The sequence below is a fragment of the Somniosus microcephalus genome, chromosome 23 (assembly GCF_052327205.1).
Source record: "Somniosus microcephalus isolate GS21.2 chromosome 23, FLI_Smic_1.0, whole genome shotgun sequence".
Classification (NCBI taxonomy): domain Eukaryota; kingdom Metazoa; phylum Chordata; class Chondrichthyes; order Squaliformes; family Somniosidae; genus Somniosus; species Somniosus microcephalus.
In genome coordinates, this window is record NC_141009.1 from 48153582 (window position 1) to 48163894 (window position 10313).

The window sequence follows — 10313 nt, forward strand, 5'->3', positions numbered from 1 at the left end:
AGTAAACCAGGCCAACTTGTCCAATACGTGGACGACTTGTTGCTGTTCTCAGATAGTGAGGAGGAACATGAGGGACCACTGGAGGAACTGTTAGAGTTGCTCAAAGCGGCAGGTTTTAAGGTAATCCCCAAGAAGGCTCAGATAGGGCAGGAGGAGGTCCAGTTTCTTGAATTGACTCTTCGACCGGGAGAGCGCGTGATAGACGAGGCGAATCGCAAAGCGATCCAGGAATTACACCGTCCGGGCTTGGTAACTGCTCTTAGGTCACTCCTGGGTCAGACAGGCTACTATAGGGAATTCATAGAGAATTACACTACCACGGTAGCTCCCTTATTAAGGTTGTTAAGGAAAGGAGTGGAATGGGAGTGGAACGAGAACTGTGAAGAGGCATTTGTGCAGCTGAAGAGGGACTTACAGACAGCCCCGGCCTAAGGAGCTGTGGACCCTAAAAAGGGCATCTGTCTAGAAGTGGCGCCGACAGACGACAGTTTGTGCGCTGTCCTAATGCAGGAAATGAATGGGCATTTGAGACCAGTAGCTTACGCCTCCAAGGTATTATCCGAGGTAGAGGTACCTCTGAGCAGCAATTACTCGCCACCTTCTGGGCAGTAAAGCATTTTGCAGTATTCGCCGGAACGCACCAACCCGTCTCTTGTTAGAAGGTCTGATTAAGAACGGGACGGTGTCTAGCACTCGGATTGCTGGGTGGACACTCCAGCTAGAAGGGATGGACCTGAGGGTAAAAACAATAAGTGACCCGAAGTTAACGGCCAACTTCAATTATCAGGGGGAACCCCACACCTGTACAGTCGAAGGGGTGTGGGAAACGGGTGGCGGATTTAAATCCAGCATCCACCCTGAGGGGGCGAGACATATATGTGGCTGGGCCCAGTTTTGTGGAGAAAGGGGATCACAAAACAGGGTGCTGAATCTATGACCCTCAGAAGGGGGTGGAATTGGCAATATCGCTGCCCACCGCCCTTGGTGCTCAACAGGCGGAGTTGGCAGCTGTAACCTATGTGGTAACGCATCCTACTAAATTCCCCCCACCTTATACAATCTGTTCCAACTCTATGTTTACCTGTAACTCTTGCACGGAGCACCCAGCGATTTGGACCGGGAGAGGTTTTAACTCAGAAGATGGCAAGCCATTAGTCACCGCACCAATGCTGGCAACCATAGTGGAAGTGGTAGAAATGGGAGGTGAATAATATTATATCCATGAGGTCAAAGCCCATCCTTGAGACAAGCTCTGGTGAGTATTTCAGGGCTCCTCCAGAGCAGTCCAGGCAGCGGAAGCATTGTTTAAGGATGGCAACGGTCTGCTCTATAAGATTCTGTGTGGCAGCATGGCTGCCCACATGTGCGTGAAGTCATGAGCCAAGTGGTCAGCTCTTGTCGCCAGTCGCTACCCCCTGGTTTGTCATGGTGGCTCAAAGACTGAGGGTCCAGAATAAAAGCATTATAACTGCTGCCAAAACGCTGGGCATTCACCATCATGATGTGCTGAGCATGGTCGCACACCAGCTGCACATTCAGCGCGTGGTAACCTTTGTAGTTGTGGTACATTTCAACATTTGGACGTTGTGCCTGCAAAGCCACCTGCGTGCAGTCGGTGGCGCCCTGCACCATGGGGAAGCCTGCTATCCTGGCAAAGCCACATGCATGCTCTGCCTGCTTCTTTCTGATCAGGGAGAAGACAATGAACTCCCCTCCCCAGGCATAAAGAGCGTCTTTCACCTCTCTTATGCAGCAGTGGATGATGAATTGGGAGATGTTACAGATGTTGCCTGCTCCAGCCTGCAAGGAAATTCAGGGCCACGGTCACATTCACAGCCACTGGCAGTGCTGTACATGTCCCAGGGTGAGGCTGCAGATCTGGTTGCAATAGGTGGCAGAGTTCTGTGAGCACCTCCTTTGTAAAGCGCAGACACCTCATACAAGGCTCCTGGCTCAGGCTGAGGTAAGTGCATTACTCTCAGAAGACCCTAGGTGTGTAAGGCCCCCTGCTTATAAGAACATAAGAACATAAGAAATAGGAGCAGGAATAGGCCACTTGGCCCCTCGAGCCTGCTCCACCATTCAATAAGATCATATGGGCCCAGAAATTCGGGTCGGAGGCTTCCCGCCGGTGCAAGCCTCCGACCTGCACTTACCTAGTGCGCCGGCAGTTGAGCTGTGGGCCCGCGTGGGATTCCGATCCTGGGCCTCCTCCAACTGCCGGCACGCAGTGCTTGCATATCCCAGGGGCGCAGTTAGTTTGATGCGTCCCCTGGGATAACGTGGGCCCTGGAGAGCCAATGGTAGCAGGGAATTCTTCATTCATAAGTTTGACAGGAAGAGCTGTCAAACCTATAAATACTATAAGCCCCAAAACATCACTAAAACTTCAAATAAATTTTAAAAAATCATCACATTTTAAAAATAACTATAAATTATATAAAATAACTATTTTAAACAATAATTTAAATTTTTGAAAAAATTAATTACATTTTCTAACGGGGCTAAAAATAAACTTACCTTTCTTTAAAGTATTCAAAAATAATAAACCTGTGGAAAAAATGTTTTAATTTTAATTAATTCACCACTTACCTTGTTAAAAGCAGGCCTTGCGCCTGCTTTTTAATAGTGTAACTCCTGGAGACTTACCCTCCCGGAAAAACCTCGGAAAAAAAAGTAAGTTCAATGCGCACGCGCTGCCTCTCCGGCGCACGCGTTCTACCTCTGAACCCCTTCTTTCAGGGAAACGGAAGTGCCGGTTTCCCACGCATGCGTGGTGCATGCACGAAACCGGCACTTCCATTGGGCTTAAGGGTGAGTACCCCGTGCGTACTCACCCGTGGAGACCCGAATTTCTGGGCCCATGACTGATCTAGGGTTCAAAACCACTTCCCAGCCCGCTCCCTCTAATCCTTCACTCCCTTATCTTACAAAAATTTGTCTATCTCCACTTTAAATGTATTTAATGACCCAGCCTCCACAGCTCTCTGGGGCAGAGAATTCCACAAATTTATGACCCTCTGAGAGCAGAAGTTCCTCCTCATCTCAGTTCTAAAAGGGCGACCCTTTATTCTGAGACTGTGCCCCCGTGTTCTAGATTTCCCCATGAGGGGAAACATCCTCTCTGCATCTACCCTGTCGAGTCCCCTCAGTATTTTATATGTTTCGATAAGATCACCTCTCATTCTTCTAAATGCCAATGAGTATAGGCCCAGCCTGCTCAACCTTTCCTCATAATTCAACTCCCTCATCTCTGGAATTAACCTAGTGAGTCGTCTCTGAACTGCCTCCAATACAAGTATATCCTTCCTTAAATAAGGAGACCAAAACTGTACGCAGTACTCAAGGTGTGGTCTCACCAATACCCTGTACAGTTGTAGCAGGACTTCCCTGCTTTTATACTCCAGCCCCCTTGAAATAAAGGCCAACATTCCATTTGCCTTTTTGATTACTTGCTGTACCTGCATGCTAAATTTTTGTGTTTCATGCACAAGGACCCCCAGGTCCCTCAGAACTATAGTATTTTGTAATCTCTCTCCATTTAAATAATAATTTGCTTTTTTATTTTTCCTGCCAAAGTGGATAACCTCGCACTTCCCCACATTATACTCCATTGGCCAAATATTTGCCCACTCACCTAGCCTGTCTATATCCCTTTGCAGATTCTTTGAGGGAAAAATTCAGTTGCTTTGCGCCTCCCGTTAGCGCCTTAAGAGGGCGCTAATGGGGCGCAAAGCAACTAGCGCCCATGGGCAGTGATGTTTGCGCCGATCACACAATTAACTAAACATTTTGCGGCGGCGCTAAACACTACCGCCACGATCTCCTACGCTGGCAGATCGTGATGTCAGTCGAGTGTGCAACACCCCGGTAGTGCCCCGGACCAGATATTTAGTGGCGCCCCCTGCCCTACCGCCTGCCGCTAGCAACGACAGGTTGAGGGGAGCGTTTTGCAGTCAGGAAGGGACTGGGGGAGCGATATTTAAAGGTTACCGCTTCCTGCCTTTTTTTGTTGGTGACATTTTTGCACCACACATTCTGAGAGAGAGAGAGAGACTTCTGGAGAGATTCAACGCTGTGTGAAGGAGTTTTGGGTAATGAGCAGCACTTTGCAGGATCATGTTGTTTTGCCCTTGTATCAATTTAGAAGAGACTGTGGGGGCTGCACTCTGAGCTCTTTCCCATGGCGTCTCCATTGTTCTTTCCAGCAGATTTGATGTACAGGTCTCTCCAGACCAAGATTCAAGGCTGCAATGAACAGGGTGTGGATGGAGAGCAAGATCAACCCTCCCCTTTAAGGGCTGGCCGGCGCCATTGTGTCTGTGCTCCATTGCTGACTGACATCACCTGAGCTTCGCCAGCGTTCTGATGCAGCGCCTCGCTCCTCGGCCTTTGTGCCTTAAGACAGGTGTGTAGCGCCTGATTTAGCTCTCCAATCACCTCCAGGCGATAAAAGCCAAGTTTGCAGTTGGAGGTGATAATTAGCGCCAGGCGCTAATCTTTGCGCCCGGCCGATAATTGCGCCCCAAATCGGATGATACTGAATTTCTCCTCTTTGAATCCTCTGCACAACTTGCTTTCCCACCCATCTTTGTATCATCCGCAAACTTGGCTACTGTAAGGGGTTGTCGATCGCAGAGGTTTCTCTCTCTAGAGGCCTCTCTCTCTTGCACAGTAAAAACCTTGAGTGGTTTGACCCACTCGCCCCTTAGGTTCTGTACACTGGACTTTGAGGCAGGAACTACAATGTAGAGAATACTCTATAGATCAGGTTTAATGAAAACGAAATGAAATTTTATTGCATAAAGGAACAAATTGAATGTAAGCCAATAAGGTACATGGGAGGGAAAAACAAATCATAATACAGGACTAACCAACATATATACAGGCATGTTATACTTTACAAAATCATCTCGAAATGGGGAAACACACGGAACATCGAGGGACAACTCATTGTTAAAATTTTACCGAAAATGCCCACCCCCTAAGCCTAGCTAGATCAGATTATGAGGGGCCAGAAACATGCTCACCAATCCAATGAGACAGTATAAGATTTTGAAAGGTCTGCGTTTTGATCCTCTCAGGCGTCCTGTCTCCATGTGGTCAACGCTGCGGGCTGCGACACTCTCTCTTCTTCCTCGAGGTGAAGGTCACGGATAGGCTGAATGCTGGCAGGCATGGATGGAGACCAACTGTTTGACCATGGTTATATAGGTTTCTTCGCAGAGCCCAGCTGGTGTACCATTTTCATACAGGTTTCTTCTGGAGGGCTACTGTCCTTTGTCTCGTCAACGGCCCGGGGTTTGTCGATGATCTCCTGATGGTTACCCTAGGGCTGGACGCAGACTCGAATCATCTTCTTGACTGGTCTCCGGATCGACGTTCCTCCACAGCTCTTGAAAAGGCAAGCTAGCTAAGCCAAGCTGCGCCACGCTACGCTATCCTCCCGCTATGTTCCAAAAAGCTGCAAAAGCTGAAAACACTACAAAAGCTGCAAAAAGCCCCCGATGGCTACCCCAGGACTCCAGTTATACTTCCCAAAGAAGCCCTTATCTCCCGCCAAATCAAGGTTAGTCTTTGTTTAACATTTGGCGGGCTTGTAGCACAGCGTGGTAGTCTTTGTTTTTAAAGTATCTTCTGGATGGCCGGTAACTGCCATCTCTGGTCTGAAACAACCCTGTATTGTCTTTAATGTCCTTCTGATGTCTTAAACGGTGCTTGATGTTCCCCCTATGAATATGAAACTGTTTCCCTTTGTCTTGGTAAATATATAGATGGCCTTTATCTACAGGCCAATCTGATCGGATCTGCATCCAATCTATATGTATGGGGCTCTGTCTGGTTTCGTTTTCCCTGAAACTGCTTTCCAGAACCTACTGTGGGCTGAATCCACAAAAAGCTGTCTGGGGACTGCAGGAACCATTTTAAAGTGTCCCAAAAGCTGGTCACGGGGTCTGGTGGTCATTCCGTGTGTCCCTTTTTCTGGGCTTCTTTTAAAACAGTCTTTAAAAGTTAAGGCCTTTTCTGCTAATAGACCCTTATAGGACAATGTTCAATTTTGCGAATTCTACAGTCCCCCTGATGATACTATAACTTGCTAAAAGTATCATAATTCTGGGTGAGCAAAATTTCTGATTCTCCATAATCAAACCATCCCCTGTATTTACCTATCTATGACCCCACGACACATGCATTTCCCATTTCAGAAAACCTACAGTGTACATTAAGCATCTATAGATGGCAATACATTGGAATTAAAATCTGATAGACACATTTCCAGGTGTGGAGGGGGGTCCTAATATTCCTACACCTCCTGGTTCATACATATTATTTTTATTAACAACACAACCTAAAAACTTCAATAAAGTAATGAAGAAAGAACATACACACAAAATCGTACATGAATACTATCAATAATAAAGGAGGGAGGGAATCCTCTAACTTTATACACAGCAGCAGAAATCTAAACGGGTGTTTCTTAATCTACCCGCACATAATGCTCCCTCCATTCTCCCCTGTTCTCATACTTCTGGAAATGTTTGTCCCTCTTACAATGCACAAAGAGTAAATAAATCACAATAAAGATCTGACATACTACGAGGATGTGGGAGGCTATCCTAATCCAAGAAGGGACTTCTATATTAGTGAACAGGTCCCACCACTGTGGGGTCACTATATCTAATATGTCTGCCCCTATTTCTAATGTCTTCTGCTCCAGCGTGTAAAAATGTTTCTGTGAAACGGCAATGGCTTTCAGTATCTTGGTGAGGTGTTCAGGGAGAGGGTGAATGATATCGCCAAACGTTGCACATTGGTGAAATTTTCCTTGACAGTGAGGTGAACAGTGGAAGGTTCAGGAATAGGGACAATTCGCTCTTGGGCCACTTGAACTTCTGCCTTGGGTTTGAAGCAGAAACTGCTGTCACTGACCAGACACCAGCCGTGCTGTCCATGTTGGTAGTGGGGCGCTGCAGTGGTGACACAGTATGTCCCACCTCCTATATATGCCACCTGCGGGGGCACATGGCCTTGTGCCATTGCCTCCATGGTGCAATTTATAGGCTTCGCGCCAGCAGTTCTGTACCCACACTGTGGTTTCGAATAGGCATTCAAGTGCTGGGGACACAGGATGATGTGTGCACCCTGGCTCTGGCACCCCGAGAGGTCGGTACCCGTCATTGCCTGCTCCCATCGAATGATGTAAGGTGGGACCGCTGTGTAGCGAATGTGTGCACCCCCTTGAATGACTCCAATGTTCTCCACCCTGTATACCGGGGCGGGTTTAGCTGTCTTTCACATAACCGGCATTCTTACCACTATACCCATAATGGTGTGATTAGACCGCCCACAGTCCACTGGGACTGGGTAGGCCTCTGAAGCTAGTCTGAGCTGGCACAGACTTAATTCATTCTCAAAAGGGTGGAGGGCTGCGAGGTGCTTATTGCTGATCCAGGAGGGGACCAAACCTTGTTTTAAATCCTCCAGATTACTGCGGCCCTTGCCCAGTAGCCACGCCCCGTACAGCACGCACGTTTCATTCTGCGCAGCCTGATCGGACGCATTCCGATCCTCTCTGATGAGAGCATTTACCATTTTAGCGTGTTTCTCCAGCTCAGCTATGATTTCTTTTAAGTGTAGTGTCATGGCCTGGTCCTCATTTAACTCAGAACCCACTACCTTATTCTCACCCGTCAGTATCTTTCTTAACCGCACTTTTAAATCATTGATCTGGGTCTGCAGCTCCACGTCATCCAGAGTGTTGATGACGGAAGTCCCTGTGTTGAAGGCTGTAAAAATATCATTGACTGTACCCTTTCTTTGTCTCCCTACCCTGTCCAAGACCTCATGTGGTGTGGTGTACAATCCGGCTCTGTCGACAACGGCAAAGTCGAACTCATAAAATTGTCTGAACATGTTTGTTAACATGACCTGGTACAATTGCTCCATTTCCTTGGGGCACCATTCTGGCAATCGCACCTCGGTGAGGGTTAAAATTACCGAGGCCACCGCGTAGTGCACCCCTTGGTACAGCACCTGACCTGTGGGCACTAATACCAATCCGTTCCCGGGTCCCTTGGTAGTGGTGGGGCACCCTTCCTTGCGGGCTTTGGCTACCGGAATTGTGGGCAGCAGCCTGCGGGGGCAGGTGATGAGCTCAGTGGCATTCACCGGGATCTGAGAGTAAGGGACTCCGCACGCCCGTGTGCTGATGTCCCACCTCATCCCTTTCCCAGCATCCTGCCACTGTCTTTGGACAAAGATGGAGACGCCTGTGGGGCAGACGCGTTCTGAACCCCACATGCAGATGTAAATCCCCTCATCTGGTTCCCACCATTTGTCCCAACACACACTCAATCCCCCCTGAGTCCCCATAATAGTCCGATGGGTATTGTTACCCAGTCGCTCCCACTCGACCGTGGAGTTCTTCATGGTCTTACTCAGCTTCCTGAGCCACCACCATCTGTCCAAAGGAACATGTCCGTTACACACCAAGCAAATCTTTCTTCCGACGGTGATGCTGACCCTGGGCGCGATGATCCTCACCCTGGGACACATTAGAGAAGTCTCTCTGTATGCAAATCCGGACTGGCTGGAGTATTCCGTAGAGTTCGACCCCAGCCATCCTGGCCACCTCCCTTCGTGGAAATAGGTAGCTGGTTCTTCAACGTCCCGTACTCCTGTCCCATCAGTCGCGATGGGGGCTGTGTCCCCGGAACATCCATATACTATGGAGTCCTTGGTGTAGCCCCGATAGGCCAAGCTACACCCGATCACCGTGAACACGATGAGAATCCTTTCCATAGTGCCTTTGGTTCCTGCAACAGATTAAACGATACAGCCAAGCTCCCGAGAGATTCTGGCCTAGGTGAAGGCATGATCGGGTCTTTCGACCTCAATCCAAAACAAACACGCATGCTGGGCAGATTCTAAAACGATTCCTTATAACACCCATCACCTTAAAAAATGTACACACCTTAAACTTAACCAATCTTAAACTTAACTAAACTTATGTACAGCGCCACCCGTCCCCGGGCGGCCTACCTAATCCCTGTTCGGACTGCAGCTCACCACTCCCTGTGGCGGGGCCACACTGACCTGTAGCTTGAGTCCCCTGCAGCCTTTTGCTTCCAATTGGGGACCGCGTCTTTCTAGGGATTTCCCAAATCGGTGTCTGCTGAAGTAGGGGGAATCGGGCCAGGGCTTTACTGGCTGAGGCATTCGAGACGACCTGCGAGGGGGTGCCTTGGGCGAGGCTCCCTTAGCGAGTGGACCTGTGGTTGGGACTTTAGCCCTCACAGCCCGTGGCTCCACCATGACTGCCGGCTTCGGCTCCCTTTCCTCAGGCTCTGCCCCTTTGGGATTTGGGTCTGTGGCAGACGACTCCTCCCTACCTGTCCCTACAGTTGGAGAATGTCCGCCCCCAAGTTCTACCTCCCCTAAGCTTGAGTCGAGGGCGGGACCTCCATCCTCCAACTCCACCTCCTCCAGAATCATGTCAAGGGCGGGGCCTAGCTGTTCGGGCTCCCCCCTAACTGTGCTCAGGTCAGACGACCTGCGAGGGGGTACTTCGGGTGAGGCTCCCTTTGCGAGTGGACCTTTGGTTGGGACTTTAGCCCTCACAGCCCGTGGCTTCTCCACGACTGTCGGCTTCGGCTCCCTTCCCTCAGGCTCCGCCCCTTCGGGATTTGGGTCTGTGGCAGACGACTCCTCCCTACATGTGTAAGGTTTGGGGGCTTCTTTAAACTGGTTCAAAGTAATTTTCCTGGTCTTGCAGCCTTTGCCTGCACACAGACCAATTCCAATAAAACCAATTTTAAAACAGCGGTTCCGAATCGCTACCCCACCTTTAGTTCTGAGTGGAGGAACTTATAATTAATGATATTAAAATGGAACAAGTGGTTTGGATGAGAGAAAAAAATCAAGTTTTATTACCTAAATAAACTACAATCAAAAGAATAAACTATATCACACGAACACAGTAATTACAGTAAAACTATATAACAGGGGTTGCAGACGGTGAAAATGAGGGATACAATGGCTACAATGTTATTTAAACAATCTTAGCAATACCCTTAAATCACCACCCCCCAAACTCCTGCTAGGTTGCCTTGTTGAGGAGTCAGAACACCCTGCTCACCTGTGGTCCAGCGAAGTAAGAGAGAGAGAGCGATAGCTTCTCAGCCGCTATCTTTATACCTGGTGATGCCCCTGCCGTTCTGCCTTGCAAGGGCTGTTTGCAAAATTCCCCGCCCAAAGGGTCCAATACACAAGAGAAAGCTGTGATTGGCTAACTCAGAGTGGTTGGACTGGAT